Genomic DNA, 20,407 nt, shown 5'->3' on the forward strand with positions numbered 1-20,407 from the left:
TCAAAGGAGTGAAGTAATGGTAATAGTATTAGCTACAACACAAACAATATTGATTCTCACCTTCTCTTGTTGCATCTTTCTTGATTGACATCTTTTAGTGATGAAGTGTTGCAACTATCAATTGAGTAGTTCGAACTTAGACAAGATGAAATTGAGGATTTCTCACAAGATGAAACTTGAGAAAATTGATGTAACTCAACGCCGGAGCTTAATATTGAGAGTGTCTTGGAAAAAGAAGTCATGATTTTCCCCACCAAATCCTCAGCCAACATAATATTAATATTATGTTTCTTGATCAAATCTCTTAGCTCATTTGTGAATTTCTTACCACAATTCAACTCTTCTATTAATCTTCTCATATCAACTACAGAGGAATTAATTATCTCCATACTATATGATTGAAGTATTATAAATGTATGTGTGTATATATAACAAGAAGTCAACAAGTGTGAGGGCCTTTTTTCAAAAAAAAAATTCAGGCCCCCCTGCCCTTTTCAAATTAAGTTGAATGATTTCATTAGGAGCGGAGTAAGGTAGGGTCAAGAGGTTCATTCGAATTTGAAAATTATTTTTTATGTATATATAATAGATGTTGAGTTGTCTTTAGCTTTTTCGTATGTATACTTCTTCATACTTTGGACTCCAGCTAAGTAAGAATTCTGAGTTTGTCACTGAGTTTCTTTGATACAAAAATAAAAAAAGTTTACTATACCATTTAACTACCCTTAATTATGATTTAAAAAAGTTACTCCATGATCAATGACCAAATAAAAATAATTAAAGTGGCCATGTTATGGTTAATTAAGGAGCGCTAAATTAGTGACGTTTGTAAGATGTTGTCACCCTAATATCGTCATCCACGTGCCAAAGAATTAATTTAATTAAACGGTAGTTAGTTGCTGTTTAATTTGTTTAAACGTAGATAATATTTTTTTCTACTAATTAATAATGGTTTAGTCAAAAGTGCAAGTTGTTGGGGTTAGGATATTTTAATCTCATTAACGAACATTTTGGTGGACATATATATTTGGATAGTTTATAGTTGTACATAAATAATTTAGAAGTTGAAATAAAATTAGGAAACGTCAAAGAAAACACTTGTTCTTTCAGCGTTAAAATTTTATGCACTACGGATATTTCTACTAATTCACTACTATCTTTAATTTTCTATAGCGCATGATTGATTTTGAACTATGTCTTACATGTATTTGTTTTTGTCTTAATCATAACAATTTTACTAGATGGATATATTTAGCTAAATATCCATTTTTATCTAGAAAAATATAATAATAATAACAATAATAATAATAATAATAATAATAATAATAATATATAACGTACAAATTATTTGAATGTGAACGTACGCGTATAAACTATAACATATATGATATACCATATAGGTAGCGATTCCAAAGAATCCATTAAAAATAACTTTACTTAGAATCGTCCGTCTTTCATTTGTGTATGAAGGATCGAATCTCATTCCCATTCTCTTTCCCTTTTCCTTTCCCATCTCGCTCTTGTTGAAGGAAGCTGATGGAACATGTCAAAGGAACAGGTTCGACGAAACTGACTGACGAGTTAGAGTTAAGAGTTAAACTAGGACTAGACTACTGAATCCTAATTTATATACAAATCTATATTTTGTACGACTAAAGTTATTGTAGTCAACTAGGATAAGGTGTAAATAAATACAATCCTTGATTTCTCTAATCCTAGACATGAGAATATTTCTACACCCCTCTCCCCCCACCCCACGTATCCTCAATACATCAAATAAAAGGGGTGGGGGTGGGGTAGGTCATAATCATATTTAAATCACTTTCAGTGTTCACACATGAAAATTAATGTTAAAATTATGTTGACTTTATTATGTTAAGTTTTTGACATGGTTGAGTGAAAAGAAATTAAGTTGATCATCAATTATCATCAGTGTTCAGACATGCGTATTAATGCCAAAAGCTGACTTTTTCGGGAGTAAGTATTGGATAGGGTATTGTTGAGTCGAATTTCAATTTAATGGATTTTGGATTATATCTTTACTATTTTGTTGTTTATATTTTCTTCCCATAGTATTTTCATATAGTTTTTATTTTTGTATTTGTTAAATACAATTTCTTTTAGCAAAAGATTCATTAAATTCAGTCTTTCTATCTTACATAAAGATAAAAATAAAATTTATGTACACTTTATTTCTCTAAATTTCACTTATAAAATCAGAGCAATATATTATATTAGTACTCCTTTCTTTAAAAAAGAATGGTCTCTCTTTTTAGTTTGTTTAAAAAAGAATGAATTCTTTCCTTTTTTGGTAACATTTTAATTTCAGTTTTTCACATGACATGTTTAAGGCCACAAGATTAAAAGGCAATTAAGTACATTTGACATAACTTTAATTTAGGATCACAAGATTTAAAAGTCTTCTTTATTTTCTAAAACTCTGTGTCAAGTCAAATTAAGTTACTCTTATTGAAACGGAGGAAGTACTAAATTTGAACCGTTTGAAAAAATTCTACTTGCGGAGTAGTTATAGGGGGACAATTTGGCAAAGTACACACCTCAAGTGACGATGCATAAGTAATACGGGAATTGTTTAGTTCATTAAATTATGGGTTTTTGTACTAATCACAGTCAGGGGCGAACGGGAGAAGTATTTAAAGCACTCCTAAAATTAGCGCAAAGTATTAGTTTCGTCTTCGATTATTGACAAGCCTTAAAAATACCCCTCTACTTGACTAACTAAACTCAGATACATCCTAGATATGTCATATGACATAGCAAGTGGTCTCAAACTCTTGTTCGAACACGTGGCTCTTAATAAAAAGACAAGAGAATTGTTGAAATACCCCCCTCAACTTGGCGAGAATTTAGAAGTGTATTTCATTCATGTTGCAAGATCGGGGGTATATTTAAGTTCAGTTAGTTAAATAAAGAGGTATTTTTAAGATTGTCAATAGTTCGTGAATGAAACTAAAATTTGCGTCAAATTTAGGAGTATTATCAATACTCTGCTCTTATATATATAAAGTATTTTTTAATATAAATATTGTATCACTTGAATATAATTCTAGTTTTTTGACCCATTTCCATATATCAAAGGTTTGAGCTGGTGGAAAACTATTATTGTACAAGTTATTATGTGACATTAGCTTATGCAAAATTATGTAGTTCGAATTGTTAAATATTATCTCATTAGCTTAAAAAAATTGCATCTTTGAAAAAAAAATAAAAATTAGTGAAAGTTCGATTAAAATTAACTATACAAAAGCTAACAAGTTTGAAATTTGGATAAGAAAGTTGATAAATGGCACATTAGGAAAAATTAGATACTTTAAAAAAAAAAACAATTTTTTTGAGGAAATTAATATACGGGATTCAACATCATGAGAAAAAAATTTAATAAGTAAAAGGAATATATTTTTTAGTCATTTCTAATACGTGTATTTTTTATCCAATAAATATAAGGGAAGAGCAAATGTAATCCAATAGATAAAAGAAAAGAGAAAATGGTCAAAAGCCCCCCAATCTATAGTCGGATTTCCAATTACACATTCATATTTTACGGAGGTCCTATTATCCCCATGAATTTTATAAAATTGAAATTGTTATCTCCCTAAATGCTTACATGGCAAAGTGAGTGTATTCACTCTCTTTGAGAGAGTGAGCAGCCAAAACAATATTAAAATTTTGTTTTAAATATGTTATTTCATAAATATTTGTATTTTTAGTTATTATTTTTTTAAAATTTAATTTCTTTCTTCTCCATGGTAGCATATGTCAAATCTCTCCACCCTTATCATCCCAAAATCGCCGCGCCATTACCGCCATCTTCACCGGATTCATTATTGTAAATTTCTAACAACTCTCATGTAAAAAATTTGAAAAAAACAATCAAATCCACCTACTCCAATCACCAAAAAATTATTTGAATCAAATTTGAAAAATCAATTTGGGTTCAAATGCAATTGTACCCTAAAAAAGAAAAAATATTTTTTACCTGTAGATCTAAATTCCTCATGTGTTTTTTAGTTTGTTTTCTAGATTCTCAAACAAGCAATTATCTTCTCTTGATTATAAAAACTTCATCACATAGACTTATAAAATTATGAAAATACCCACAAACATTAATAATTAGACTCATAGTGGTCTTGGTGGTGGTGTGAATGTTCTCTTTTTCGAGCTTTATTCTTTGAAAGAAATGACGGGAGCGTTTTGAGTAGGTGGAGGAGCTAATGGTGAAGGCGGATAAATAACAAAGGCATAGATGGAGATGGTGGTGGCAGCGAAATTCCCAGACTATGCCGACGGCGGCGCATATCCCTCCGGAGAAGACAAAAGAGACCCCCCCAATTTAACCCCCTATATTTTCTCCAAATCAAAGTTCTCAAAAAATAATTAGGGCTAAAAAATGAATGANNAAGCACTCCTAAAATTAGCGTAAAGTATTAGTTTCGTCTCCGATTATTGACAAGCCTTAAAAATATCCCTCTACTTGACTAACTAAACTCAGATACATCCTAGATATGTCATATGACATAGCAAGTGGTCTCAAACTCTTGTTCGAACACGTGACTCTTAATAAAAAGGCGAGAGAATTGTTGAAAATACCCTCCTCAACTTGGCGAGAATTTAGAAGTGTATTTCATTCATGTTGCAAGATCGGGGGTGTATTTAAATTCAGTTAGTTAAATAAAGAGGTATTTTTAAGGTTGTCAATAGTTCGTGAATGAAACTAATAATTTGTGTCAAGTTTAGGAGTATTATCAATACTCTGCTCTTATATATATAAAGTATTTTTTAATATAAATATTGTATCACTTGAATATAATTCTAGTTTTTTGACCCATTTCCATATATCAAAGGTTTGAGCTGGTGGAAAACTATTAGTGTACAAGTTATTATGTGACATTAGCTTATGATAAATTATGTAGTTGGAATTGTTAAATATTATCTCATTAGCTTAAAAAAATTGCATCTTTGAAAAAATATAAATAAATAAATAAATAAATATATATATATATATATATATATATGGATTAGTGAAAGTTCGATTAAAATTAATTATACAAAAGCTAACAAGTTTGAAATTTGGATAAGAAAGTTCATAAATGGCACATTAGGAAAATTTAGATACTTTAAAAAAAAAACAATTTTTTTGAGGAAATCAATATACGGGATTCAACTTCATGAGAAAAAAAATTAATAAGTAGAAGGAAGATATTTTTTAATCATTTCTAATACGTGTATTTTTTTTATCCAATAAATAGACGGGAAGAGCAAACGTAATCCAATAGATAAAAGAAAATAACAAATTTAGTTCAACATGTAAAAGAAAGACATTTTAAAATTATATCTAATACGTTAAAAATATGGCGTCTTTACTCTTATAAAACTACAATATGAAAGTTGAAACTACTAAAATTTGCCCATTATTTAGACGTTAAAAAAAGCTAGCTATTACATAGTTAAAGTCATTCAATTTTGAATTAAAAGTTGAAAATCAAGCTCCAATAAAATAGATTGAAAACCTCTTTTTTGGCTCTCCTTCAACTTAGCACTTTCTAGGGAAAAGAGTTCAAAATACACCCAAACTATGGGCAAAATACACATATGAACTTTGTGGGGGTCCTATGACCCCAGACTTATTTTTAGTATATTTTTATGGGTATTATTTGCTTAGTCATTCCAACAAGTCACTCAAACGTAAGTGCTTACCTACACACACGTTCACAAATATCTCAGTCACACTCAGTGACTTTAGAAAAGGGGGAAAACTCAACGACTTTTCATCTTCTCTTTCTCGCAAATCACACAAATCTTTCACTTTGGATCAACTGATTCAAAGTTGTTGCTTGCATCTTGGTGGGTGTGTATTTAAGATTTTCAGATTAAACCTTTCGATCAATTGACTATTTCACTACAACCTAGATTGCTAGGTTTCCTAAAATTACCAGGTAAATCTTGTTGTTGGTCAATTATCTTGAAGGAAAAATTAGTTAGATTACATTATATGAAATGCTATGATTTGTTGTTACTAGGGTTTATTCGTAGTTGAATTTTGATGGATAATTTTGTCGTTACTAGGGTTTATTCATAGGTGACTGTCTTGTAGTTCCTTTCCCCCAAAATATTTAATTTTCTACCATGTATGGTTGTGTATACTCACTTATCAATATTTTTCATTATATTTGTGTTTATTTATTACTGTTATTATTGTATAATTTCAGGGATGAGTGGGTTTGTAGAGGTAACATTAAGATGGTATCACGGTGGGGTTCTGTATGTTAGAAGTCGTAAACCAGTGTATGTAGGAAGTAAAATTACTGAATTATTGGGATGTTGATGTGGATCGAATGTCCTATTTTGAACTAATAGGCTACATAAAAGAACTAGGGTACACTACAAGCTGCACATTTTATATTAGGCCACCTAATAGTAATTGTCTTGTAGATATCCAATGTGACAGGGACATTTTTGAACTTTGTCAACATTTTCAAAATGGAGATACTATTGAAGTTTATGTTTGTCATATGGTTGATCAAATGGATGGTCCCATTTCTTTATTGGAATACATTGTTCCTAATGAGGAATCTTTGGTACTTTTAATAAAGAAACAAAATGGAGTGTTGAAAAAAGGGATGGGGGTGTTGAAGAAGGGGGTGAGGGTGTTCATTTTACCAAACCAACAACTGAACTAGCTGCATTTACTGAACCACAAACCACTGAAACTACTTCATCTTCTCAACCAGCTTCACAACCAACAACTACTAAAACTTTTGGTGAATTGGAGTCTAAATATTCAACAGAAAACAGTTCTGAATCAGACTATGAAGATCTTTCCAATGAAAGTGAAGCTGAATATGATAGTGATGTCCATGAAGAGTGCATAAACTTGAGGGCTGAAAGAAGGACATACCGGAGAAGGAAAAGAAGAGAAAGAATACCAAATGACCCTGAAGAAATTCTTGTTGGTGAAGTTGGTCCTGATCTAGAATTTGATGAAACTGGTGTTGTTGATAAAAGCTTAAAAGGTAAAGTTATTGGTGATGAGCCTGTATATTGTAGTTATGGTGCATTTAGTGTTGAGACATATATAGATGATGAGATAAGACCAAGAAGTTCAAGTAGAAAGGTAATTTTTGATAATTCTGTTGAAAAAGTGGTATGGCAGTTGGGGATGATTTTTGAGGATGTAAAAGAGTTTAGAGAGGCTGTTACCAAATATTCTCTTCAAAAGGGTGTTCAGTTGAAAAAGTATATCAATGAGCCCAAAAAGGTTAGTGTCAGGTGTAGAGAAGGTTGTCCCTGGATGTTGTATGCAAGTCTTGACAAGTCAAGCAATGATTTTATAATTAAAACCTACATTCCTAAACACAAATATGTCAAGACCACTAGAATTACATGTGCAATGCTAGGTTCTTGTCTAAACATTACTGGGATAGAATTGTTGAACAACCAGATATTAGGATCTTCAAATTTCAAGAGTTGATCAGGAAAGAGTTGAAAATTCATGTTGGAAAAACCACTGCCAGGAGAGCTAGAGGGAAAATACTTAAAGGCATTATGGGTCTTGATTATAAGAGGAGATGTTGAGGACCAACCTTAGGAGTACTTGTGTTGTGAAGGTTGATAATTCTGAAGGGAGTGGTAAGCTGGTATTTCAGAGTTTTTATATTTGTTTGGATGCTTTGAAGAAATCCTTTTTAGGTGGCTATAGAAAATGTATTGGCTTAGATGGTTGCTTTTTTGAAGGGAGTAACTAAAGGTCAACTATTGTGTGTTGTGGCTAAAGATGGAAATAATCAGATGTTACCTATTGTTTGGGGGTGTAGTAGAGTATGAGAATAAAAACACCTAGACATGGTTTTTAAAACTATTGATACATGATTTGGAATTGGGTGATGAGAAAGATTACACAATTATATCAAACATGCAAAAGGTATGATCATTTACTTTACTTTTCTTCATCTAGTTTTTTGTATTCAATATTATATATCATTGTGACTTGTCATTTTCAGGGTCTTGACTCAACATTAAAGGATCTTTTACCAGAGGTGGAGCACAGGATGTGTGCAAGACACACCCTTGCTAATTAGGCAAAAAATTGGAGAGGTTTTCAACGAAGAAATCAATTCTGGAAATGTGCAAAAAACACATTTGAAGGAGAGATGAAGGCAAATCTGGCACTGCTGGAGTTGTTAGGCACCAAAAAGATGGTTGAAGATTTACTCTATTACAAGGTGCAAACTTGGTGTAAAATGTACTTTAGAACAGATATCAAGTGTGATAGTATAGACAATAATATGTCTGAGAGTTTTAATGCTTCGATCTTAGGACCAATGCATAAAACCATCATCACCATGCTTGAAGAGATAAGAGTGAAGGTAATGGCTTGAATAGGTCAATTCAGTTAATTTCCAAATACATGATTAACCAATATATCCTCAATGGCATTAAGGGTACTAGAGAAAAATATATAAAAGTCAATGAGATGTAATATTGAGTTCAATGGGGAGAAAGGATTTGAAATTAATGATGGACCATATCAACATACTATTGATATTAGAAGTAAAACATGCATTTATAGGGCCTGGATGCTCAAGGGAATACCTTGCCCACATGTCATAGCTTCCATATATTATAAGAAGTGGGAACCAATTGACTTTGTTGATAGTTGCTACAGTAAGGAGACTTATATGAGAACTTATTGTCATTTCCTACAACCAGTCACCAATATGAAAATGTGGCCCGAGTCCACAAACCCTCATGTTCAAGCACCAGTTGTTAAGTTAATGCAGACAGACCAAGAAAAGTCAGGAGAAGAGAGGCAGGAGAGACAAAAACATGTGGCAAGTTGTCAAGAAAATGAGATTACATGACTTGTAGCATTTGTCATGGTAAAAATCATAACAAGAGAGGTTGTCTTTTAAAGGTGTGTATTTATATAATTTTGTGATTTTTGTTTTAGAATTTGTGGCTGTTTGACCATAACGTGATTGTTTTAAAATTTTGTAGGATCATGTTGGCCCAAGCAAGGCCAAAGGAAAGCCAAGAAAGGCCAAGACAATTGTTGTTAGTGAAACACCTCCAAGAGGTAGGGGAAGACCAATAAAAGAAACAACTACTACTGAAGCACCTCCAAGAGCCACTGAAAAGGAAAATAAGGCAGCATCTACTTATGAAGTTGTTCAAGCACCTCCAAGAGGCAGGGGAAGGGGAAAAAATGCAACACTTACTATTGAAACACCTCCTAGACCCACTGGAAGGGGAAAAAAGGCAACATCTACTTATAAAGTTGATCAAGAACCTGGAATAAGCAGAGGAAGGCCAAGAAAGACACATGTTAATAGTATGACAATCCTTATGCCGAGAAGGACTTCATTTGTTGAGTGGTTTGAAAATCCAACTAGTTATCAATTACCTATTGCACCTACTCCACATGTTGCTTCTCAATCTAGTGCAAGAAACTCCAATGCACCAACTTCATATGATGCACCAGTTGAACCACCTGCTAAAAGGCCTAAGACAGTTGAGATGGGTGTGTTTGTTACTGAAGATGGATTTACTGTATATAATGTAAGTGTTGAAAAAATATGGTAAAGTTATATGTTCTAAATGTAGTTTACTAACTATCTTTCTTTGTGTATGACATAGCTTGACAAGTAGTAGGATAATACAAACTAGTTCAAGAAAGCCTATAAGGTCAGCTGATGTTTGTAATGACCCTCCTGGTCATTTCTATATCTTGTCTTATGTGTGTCATTTAGAGCGTTTCTGTAGCGACCCCGAGTCATTTATGACTTGCTGGGACTGACAGTTCAGTCACTTGGTCGTTCGTTTGGTTATGGTGTGACTTTTAGTGTTTTGGAGCTTATGAACCTTGAACGATCATTTTTTATCAAAAGTTCAAGAAAATGACATCGGAATCCAATTCTAACGATTCCATCATCTCCGGAAGGGTCATTTTAGGCTAGTAGCATAGTCGGCATGACTCCCGAGGTTTTCAGTGTGAGTCGGTGCGATTAGGTATTTTAACTTTAAGTTTAAGCCTAAGTTTGACTTTGGTCAACATTCTGAGTAAACGCGCTCGGATGAAAATTCCGTCAGCGCGGTTAGCTCCAGAATGTCAAGTTTGGTCTAGATTGACCTTTCTTTTGTGTCTTGAGATTTTTGATATTTTTCAGAGCTCTTTTGTAGTTTTTAACTTAAAATGACATTTGGGTGTGGGACCCACTTTTTGTCAAGATGATCTCGTATGGAAATTTTGACTATGTCATTGAGTCCGGAATATCGAATTTAGTATGATTGCATATCTCGTTTGCCTGTACGGGGTTCCGAACGAGTTCGGAGCGCCCCGTCGGAGTGTTTTAGTTTTGGAAATTATTGCAGAAAATCTGCTATAAATGCAGAAAATCAGCAACATTTCCCAAACATCAAACCCTCACAACTCTCTCATTTCAAGTCCAAATCCAGTGATTCAAAGGTTCATTTTGTGAGGCATTTCGCAAGAACGCGTTGGTGAGCTCGGATAGTGATTTAGGGTCCCCGTTTGAGGTTATTTTGGTAAAATACCTGCTGCCACGACCCTTTTTATGAGCTTGATTTTGGAAAATTTTGAGACTTGTTATCTCAACCATTCTAGGTCCGATTTCAGTGATTTTTGAGGCTACCTTGAGTGGTTTTTCGAGGAAAACGTCGTGGTGTTGTCACATTTCACTATAGACCTCCAGTTTCTGGTAAATATACTGATTCAACTGTTGTCCCATTTCTAGTTTTTGAGAAAATTTGGATTTTGGTTGCATGTTGATATTGTGTTGTTCCCGAGCCCCTAATTGTGTCCCATTTTGGGACATGAGCTGGGGGAACTGGTTAGGACCCACTTTTGGGGTTAATTTTGGAATTTCCAGTGCGGGTCCCACTTTCTCCGTTTTGACCCCGAAATTGGTCTGTCTCTGTTTATTGTGATTTTGGTGTCTAAATGACCGTAACAACGTTGTGACTCTATTTTTGATAGCGAGATAGCGTTTCGATGACATTTGGAAAGGAAAAGCTCCGGAGAAGTGATTTTGAAGTGCGTGTGATCGGCCTACAGGTAGGCTACGGTTTCCCTCTCTTAGATTGAGCTTAAGAGTGTGAATGCATGTTGATTAGTTGGGATTTGGGTTGGTAGTGATTGAATCATGGATAGTTGTTTAGAAATCATGTTTTCGGCCTATTTCGGGAATTATCGGGTAACTGTAAGCATGCTTTGTGTTATTAATTATCCTTCTTTGCTATGTGGAATACTTGTATGCTGGATGACTATTTGTTGAAGCATTTGGGCCTTAGTTTAGGTTTGACTAGGGCTTGCCTTAGAAATACATGATTCTGATTCGATAGGCCTTAGTTTTGCCCTGACGCCGCTCGGCCGGCTTAGATCCCTGTAGACTGGTGTAGCTGACTTGAGCCTGATAATTTGGGCCTTAGCTAGGCGATATGTTTGCTCTGATGATAGTTATCCTTATTTCCCCGATGTTACAGCTTCAAGAGTTACGTCGGCGACACTAGTTCTACTTCGCGATTTGAATTTGATTTTCGATTCGGTTCTAAGGACTTACATTTATTGGCTAGGTGTGGACGGTGATCCACGGACATTTATGAGAATAGATCAATTGGGATTCTTTCAGCAGCTACATTGACACCTTTATAGAGCATCCGGTTAGAGTTCCGGCCTCTATTGCCAAGATACTTATATAGAGCGTCCGGTTAGAGTTCTGGCCTCAGATACTTGATACTTGTGATTGGTTACTGGGTACTTCTGGTGAGCATTCGGTTCGAGGCCAGCCCTCCGTACTGTCAGATTTTACTAATAGGGGTTGAGGTTCTGATTCGTGTTCTCCGTTTTTGGGTTCTCATATGCAATTCTCTTTAGTTATAGTTATTATGTGTACTCGTCGGGCTTATGGGGGTCCGTTCGGGTTTTTATTTAACTTGCGCACGAGTGTACCTTTTGGGCTCATGGGGGCCCAGTTAGGTGTAGTTAGCTTATAGATTGTTTCAGTTAGTTCTTTCTACACTCGTGTGCATTTCATTGTTAGTTAGATTTTCGTTCTTGACTTCGGTTTGTGTTATTCCTTCTTTTCATACTGGCTTTACTTTTCAAGTTCAGTTGGCCTATGATGCCTATGGGTACCTGTTGTTTTGGTACTCGTGCTACGCTCTGCATCTGTTTCGTGATGCAGGTTCAGGCACTAGTAGCCAGCGTTAATCGAGCTTGGAGCAGACTGATCCAGAGACGGGAGTGAGCACATGACGTTTTGTACTATTTCAGTCTCCATCTGTATATATAGACTTGTCTTTTACCTTCCGAGACAGTCCAATTTTTGTTGTCCACTTTTGGGACCTGTACTCATTTTGTAGTGGCTCTGTACTAGTGACTTCCAAGTTCTAGGAGGGATCTTTATTTGTATTTATGATTTGGTTTGCTTCAACCTATTTATATTGTTATTTGCCTACTCTTGTTTAGTTTCTACCCTCAGACCCATTACTTGTTGTTCCGAGTTACGGGTTGGCTTACCTGCTAGTGGGTTATAGTAGGTGTCATCATGACTTGATAAATCGGATCGTGACAATGTTACTGGAGACCTTGGTTACAAACCAAGGACTGGAGTAAGGTGGAAGGGTAAATCAACAATCACAGTAGACCAGCTTGAAGAGATGAGGGTGAACAAAAGGAGAAACTTATCTTCTTCCCAGCCTAAGAAAGCATGGAAATAGTGCTAACATGTTGGTAGTTTTTGACAATATGTGAAGGTGATTGTTTTTTGGTATTGATAAGATGTTAATAGTTGGGTTGGCAAACAAACTTAAGAAGTTTAAGATGATTGTTTTTGTGAAGTTATGAACTTATGTTGATGTAAGTCTTTTGGTACATGAACTTATGATGCATTTGTTTTATATGAAGAAATGATTCATTTTATCAATTTCTGTTTGATTTCAATAACATGTTTACCAATTCAATAACTAAAACAACTTAACCATTAACATACCAAATATCATTCAAGAAAATCAAATTTTTCATCACAAAAGACTTCAACTAGAAAAATACAACAACTACTATGGCAATTGATCATGACAAATCTTTAAGTCTTCAACTTACATTAACCAATTGATCCATATAGCAAAACATATTAATAGAAACATTATGAAAATCCTAATGAAGTTAGAGTAGTTGGTCCCTTTCTTCTTCACTTCCATCGACTTCTCTGTTGCATTTTTTATCAACTCTTCACAATCATGGAAATCAAAATCTTCTTCCTTGTCCTTCTTTTTCTTCACGCTTAGGGCAGATTCGCCTTCAAGGTCTGTAGACAGGTAATTTTTGACCGAATTTAAGGTATTACACCATTTTTAGTGGTTAAATATTTCTTTTACTTTTAAATTAAATATTTTGATTTTATCATATTTTAGTAAGTTTAGTGTAAAAATATTCGAAAACCACAAAAATAGAGTTATGTTTTAAGTTAAGTTTTGTTTATTCAAAAGAGAAGAAAATGTTCAAAAAATATATGTTTTCTTTTAATGTATATTTAATAAATAAACTAGTGTTTCTTAATTATATTTTTAATTAGCTATTTAACTTTTCTTAAATTTATAGTAATTTAAAATAATTAGTTAGTAATTTTAATTATTATATTTATATTTATATATACTACACACTACTCCACTACCTATCTCCCATTACCCCCACTCTACCCACTACCCCACTTACCCAACTCACACACTAGTACACTACACACACGACACAACACATACATACTACTACTACTACTATATAGACAGACACAGGACCAACGAAAAGAAGGGGGAAAATCAGCAACCAAAACACCCAACATACAGATACAGACGTGAAAAAAGAAAAGAAAAAAAAGCATTCTGCACACACACGCAGCACACAAGAAACAGAGGTGAAAAGGAAAAAGAAAATCAACATTCACGCAGAAAACAAAAGAGGAAATCCATTTTAGTTTTAGTTTATTTCTCTTTCAAATATTCATTAATACATTCACATATTTTCTTCCTTTCTCATTACTACTTTATTTAAACACAACACATATACCATAACGAATCATCTACAAAAATTAGTGGGTGTTCTAATCGAGGTTCAGTCAAGATTTTGCGGTATTCAACTTTTCCCTATCTCTTTAATTTATTTATGGAATTTGATGTAATTTTATGACAAGTTTTCTTATATGTTGTTTTATTCATTAGTTTGATTGAAATGATTAATTTGTTAGTTGTTACATCTCTCTATTTAATGTATGAAGGTAGATTTAATCGATAATTATTTTTATTTATCTAATTCCCATTGTTAGTTGTGATCTCTTAAAAATAAACGAGTCATAACACTGTTCTTATCTTGATTCAGATAAAAATGATAAAGTAGGTATAGTTAGGATAAAAAACAAACAAATAAATAAATAAATAAATAAATTATTGTTGTTTAATTTTATCAAACAAAAATTATATTTATTTTTAACAATTCCTTATTGTTTTATTTGATTTGAAAGTGTATACTTAATTTTGATATTAACTTTAAGAGTAATAAAAATATAAATATTAAAATATAAAATAAAAGATATAGAAATGATGCCCGAATTATATATTGTATCTTCAACATTTAGATTTATTTTACTTTATTTAGTTTTATGTATAAAGGAAGAATATTTGTTTTCTAATGACTAGATGAGTTTTAGGCATATTAATAAATATTTGTTTCAATTAAGAATGTGGTTACACATATTTTTTGAGACAATAAAAAAAAAAAAAAAATCAAGGATGCGGTGACGCACCTTGTTCAATAATATAATTAAATTTTATTAATTTAAAGTAGAGACTTATATAAATAAAAATAGATTATTAGGTGTGATGCAAAGAAGACAGTTATGTCTCCAAATGTCAAGATCAAGAATGCAGTTATGCATCCGATTTAAGATTAATAAAAATTCACCAATTAAAAAATAAGCAAACCATGGCGTATAGACACAAATTATCCAAAAACATATCAAGATAAGTATAAGTCAATAAAAGCGACCGTGCTAGAACCACGGGACTCGAGGGGTGCCTAATACCTTCCCCTCGGTCAACAGAATTCCTTATCCGAATTTCTGGTTCGCAGACTAATATAAAGAGTCATTCTCTTTTGATAAGGGATTAAACAAAAAGATGACTTGGAACACCATAACTCAATTCCAAGTGGCGACTCTGAAACGAAAATAAAATAATCCCGAAATCAATAACGTCACTTAAATTGGAAAAACCCTTTCCGCCGCTGTGCGCAAAAAGGGGTGTGACAAGGTCCATCACAATTGAATTTTTCATCATCTCGACAATTTCATTATCATTGCTATGAGCCATTTCTTTCATCTTTTTCTTTATTTTTACCTTCTACATTAATTGTTTGTCCATTTCCTTAATTTTCTTCACCAATTTCGGAATAATGAACTTAGATATTTCATCAATCAAACCATCCTTCCATCGAAAGAAATTACACTTTCTTTCACCATAATATGGGCAAGACCAAAATCTTCTTCCGGGGTTGTTGTTAGACCAAGAAATCTTCAAAGGGAGCAACATACCATGATTGCATCGCACCTCCGAAATCAACATCGGATCTTCATTGTCTGTACAAATCTTGTTCAAATCCAATTTTACCTCTTTCATAGCTAACCCTAATTTTTATACAGAAAAATCGGACAACAAATTAGAAGCCCTAAACATTAATATAAACAATATTTAATTAAATTAAAGCTTACCTCTTCAAAGATGAGCTTTCAAAGTGGGCAATGTGTCTTTAATAGAGGTTTTTGATGAAGAACAATGGCTACATTGTAATATTTAATGGAAAAAAAAAAGATCATAAGTTAATTGCTACGTGGAGAATAAATATAGGTTACAGACTTACAGTAATTTTAAGACCATTCTCACGCGCCTCTTGTACGTTTGAGTGACTTGCTGGACTGACTAAGCAAATAATATCCATAAAAATATACTAAAAATAAGTCTGAGGGGTCATAGGACCCCCTGCAAAGTTCACATGTGTAACAACAATTTTGTCCATTATTTGGGTGTGTTTTGAACCGTTTTCCCCACTTTCTACTTCAATCATCAATATGACATATAATCCATGAAACTAACAAAAAAAGATAGGATAAAAGGAAAAGGGATCATATTTTTAAAATGTTGCATAAATAATCTAGGAATATAAAATATTAGCTAGTATTTTTCCTTATCTTGACAAAATATTAAACATATTAAGTGATCAAGAGACATTTACTTAAATCAAAGAAGAGTGTTTTTCCTCACCACCTTTATTTTAGGGGAGTTTCTCTTTAAAGATTGCATAGGGAGGGGGATAAGATGGTGTTAATCATTTCAAATATTTAAAATTACGATAAAAGAAAGAAATCATTATAGCACGTTCACTATATCCATTAAACAAAACAAAGACTAATGAATATTTTGAGAAAAAAATAAATAGTAAAAAATTGTGAAAAAATGTAGAATAGATAAAAAAGTAATTTCCTATGTCATTGGATATAAATATATTTTTGTTTCAGTATTGATTAAATTTACATTATGGGCATGATTCTAAGTATTGATTAAATTTACATTATGGACATGATTCTACATAGAAAAGTATCATATACCACTTAATATTGATTATGGACTAAATATCTTTTTCAATTCAAAAAAAAATTTGTTAGCAATTATCTTTAAAGAATAAGGAATATCCTTGGAATCAATCACACGGTGAGAGGCATGTTAATGGGAATTGGGATCTGGTAACACTTGTTATGGATACCAAAATAGGAGAGCTTAATAATAATAATAAAAACATCTAATCTATTATATTGAATAGTCTCTTCTCTTTTTTTTTTAAAGCAAATTATTAATTTATTTTCATTATACTATATATCATTTTTTTTATTTTCCATTTGGTGTTCAATTTTTGATATTTATATTAAAGCCCGATTAAATTCGTATTCGCTCCAAGAATTCGTTCAACTTAAAACTGATTACTATTTCTCCTGTAATTCTAATCAATAAGGAGTAACCGACGAATCATAGTAGCATATGCTTGCAGATCATATTAAATAAAATACAGTGGATTCGGTTAAAAATTTATGCTTGCTATCTTTTCTACAACTCATAACTAATTTTGAACCGTATGTTACATATATTTGTTTATATCTTAATCATACCAATTTTACCAAATGGATATATTTAGTAAAAAGAAGCGGTGGTTGTTGTGAATCATAATCATATTTAAAATCAATAATCCCTCTATTTTATATTAATTGAATTTTTTGGTCATTTTTCATTGTTTAAAATTATTGAATTATTCAAAGTTCAAGATAAATGTTTGAATTTTTTTTCATATTTGTCCTTTTTTATTAATGAAGTTTGATATTTTCTAGGAGATGAATTGTACTACTTGCAAAGTTATATTTATGACTTCACAAAAGACAATAGTGAAAAGTAAGGTTTAAATTATGTCTTTAAATATTTTCTTAATTAGTATGCATTACCTTACAAATTCAATTAATATGAAACAACGGAAGTATTGTCTTTTGTCACTCAGTGTTGACTTCACTATGTTAAGCTTTTGGCAAGGTTGAGTGAAAAGTAAGTACTACATCCGTCCACTTTTAATTGTTATAGTTTTCTTTTTCAGAGTCAAACGATAATAATTTTACTAATATTTTATGATATACTTTTTCATCATATTGATGCAAAAATTAAAATTTATAATACTTTTCGTATAGTTTTTGAATATCTAATTTTTTTTGTTTAAAATATCAAATTAATATAATCTAATTTAACTTTAAAATATTAGTTAAATTGACTTTTAAAAAGTGTAACATAATAATTAAAAGCGAACAGAAAGTAATTAAGTTGATCAAATGATAATCAATCATCATCAGTGTTCACTGACAGTTCACACATGCAAGTTAATGCCAAACGCTGACTTTTTCGTGAGAAAGTTTTTGGATAGGGTATTGTTGAGCGGAATTTTAATTTTGTAGGTTCTGAATGGTAGAATAATATAATTTAGTGTTACTAATTGTGTTTTAAATATATACATAAATATGTAGTGTTTAAGCAAAAATTATTGAAATCAATAGCTTGGTATCTACCTCTATTGTTGGGTATAAATGTATTTCGAAGTTCAGTGAAGAGGTGAGAGAGGTTGATAGTGATATACTTGAGTAGAGGTAGATCGAGGAAGACTTAGAAAGAGGTGATTAGATATGGTATGACACATTCTTTTGTCACTGCGGACATGATTCCAAATAGAAAAGATGAAGATCAAAATTTAGGATAGAGAATTAGTACGGGCATGATTCTAGCTTAGACTATCTTTATTTGCTCAGTATTAGTATTATTATTCTACTACTTTTTAATTATTCAAATGTATTACTACTAGATTTTTTTACTGAGGTTATCTTTTACTATTTTGCTGTCAATACTTTTTTTTCTATAGTATTTTCACTATGGTTTTTACTTTTATATTTGTCAAATCTATTTTCTGAAAATATTTTTCTTGAGACGAAAGTTTATCGAAAATAATCTATCTATCAAGATAAAAATAAAGTTTATATACACTTACTCACACTGATAAATATGTTATATACGTTGTTTTATAATACTAAATTTGAATAAAAATTCTACCTTAAGTGACGACGCCAGAATTAATATGGGAATTGTTTAGTATATTAAATTATGTGTTTATATACTACTAATCATAGTGGAGTTTAAACTTTAAACCATAAAATAATCCTTAAAAGAATATAAAAAAATTAAAAAAACAATTAAAACTTAAAAAGAATCAAATGATTGGATTGTGATTCGTATTATAATATCATTTTAGCTCAATTTATTTTAGTCCAAGTAAGTTTTTAGATAAATTAATAATCAGTTCATTTATTAACTTAATTTATTTTGACCCACCTAAATACAGCTCAATCAATCCAATTAACACATCTAATCCTTCATTTGACTCCTAATGAGAGGCCTTAAAAGCATAAGCAAGGATGATCACGTAACAAAGGAATTTCAGAAGCCATGATTTTAATTTTACAATCTCTCGATTTAACTTGAGTAAGAATGATGAATATTAGGTGATGGACTTGGATCATAACTCAATCTCAAAAAATAATTCATGAAATGAGAATTGTGTATAATTATATAATAAATCGGATCTTAATTTCCTTCAACTAATGTGCATCTTAATATCAAGGGAAAAAGGACAAATATATCTCCGAACTATCGTAAATGATATGTAGATACCCTCCGTCATACTTTTGGGACATTGGTGCCCCTATTGTCCAAAAACTAGAGCATATATGTCCTTCACTCTAACGGAAGATTAAATAGGGACACGTGGCGCAATCTTATCCATCGATAAATGTCAGATCGGTGGATAAGATTATGACACGTGTATGTCCGTTAGTATAAAGGGTATATATGCTCTAGTTTTTGAACGACAGAGGCACCAATGTCCCAAAAGTATGACGAAGGGTATTTACATACTATTTACGATAGTTCAGGGATATATTTGTCCTTTTTCCCTAATATCAATTCCGAACTGAATATTTAGAGAGTTACAAAATGGAAGCTCAATACTGGATAAACAATGAATTGATAAAGGCTTGACTCGCATATAATAAAGAAATAGACTTTGAATCCCCAAAATTAAATTAGAGTAAATTTTAGGTTTAGCAAACATACAAAACATATTTGTATGTTATAGCTATAGTTTGCATAATTGCGCTTCATACCAAACTTTATGTTTGATATGGCTATTAATATGTATATTTCGGTATACTTGCACAAAAGAATCAATTGTATAAATATATATTTGGAATCTGTATACAAATAAGAAAGCATTTTTTTTTGTATAATTTGTGTTTGTATAAAGCGAGAAAGAGAGAAAGGCAAAAAGAGAACTTGGCAGGGGAAGATTGGTATTGTATAATTATAAGTGTATACGACAAAAATATATGTATTTGTATTTGTATATACAGTTTTCTCTCGCTTTATACAAACACAAACACAATTTATACATTTGTGTTTGTATAAAGTGAGAGAGGCGAGAGAGAGAGAGTGGCGAGCGAGATATCTGGGGAGAGAGGCGAACGAAAAGATATGTATATATACAGTTTTCTTTCGCTTATACAAACACAAACATAATTTATACATTTGTGTTTGTATAAAGTGAGAGTGGCGAGCGAGAAATCTGGGGAGAGAGGTGAATGGCAAAATATTTGCTACGGATTAGAATTAAATGAAATTGTGGTTATAACATTTAATTTTAATTAATAATTTGCTATTTTATATAATTTTCTCATTAAATTATGAGACG

Source organism: Solanum stenotomum, chromosome 5, assembly GCF_019186545.1.
Source record: "Solanum stenotomum isolate F172 chromosome 5, ASM1918654v1, whole genome shotgun sequence".
Taxonomy (NCBI): domain Eukaryota; kingdom Viridiplantae; phylum Streptophyta; class Magnoliopsida; order Solanales; family Solanaceae; genus Solanum; species Solanum stenotomum.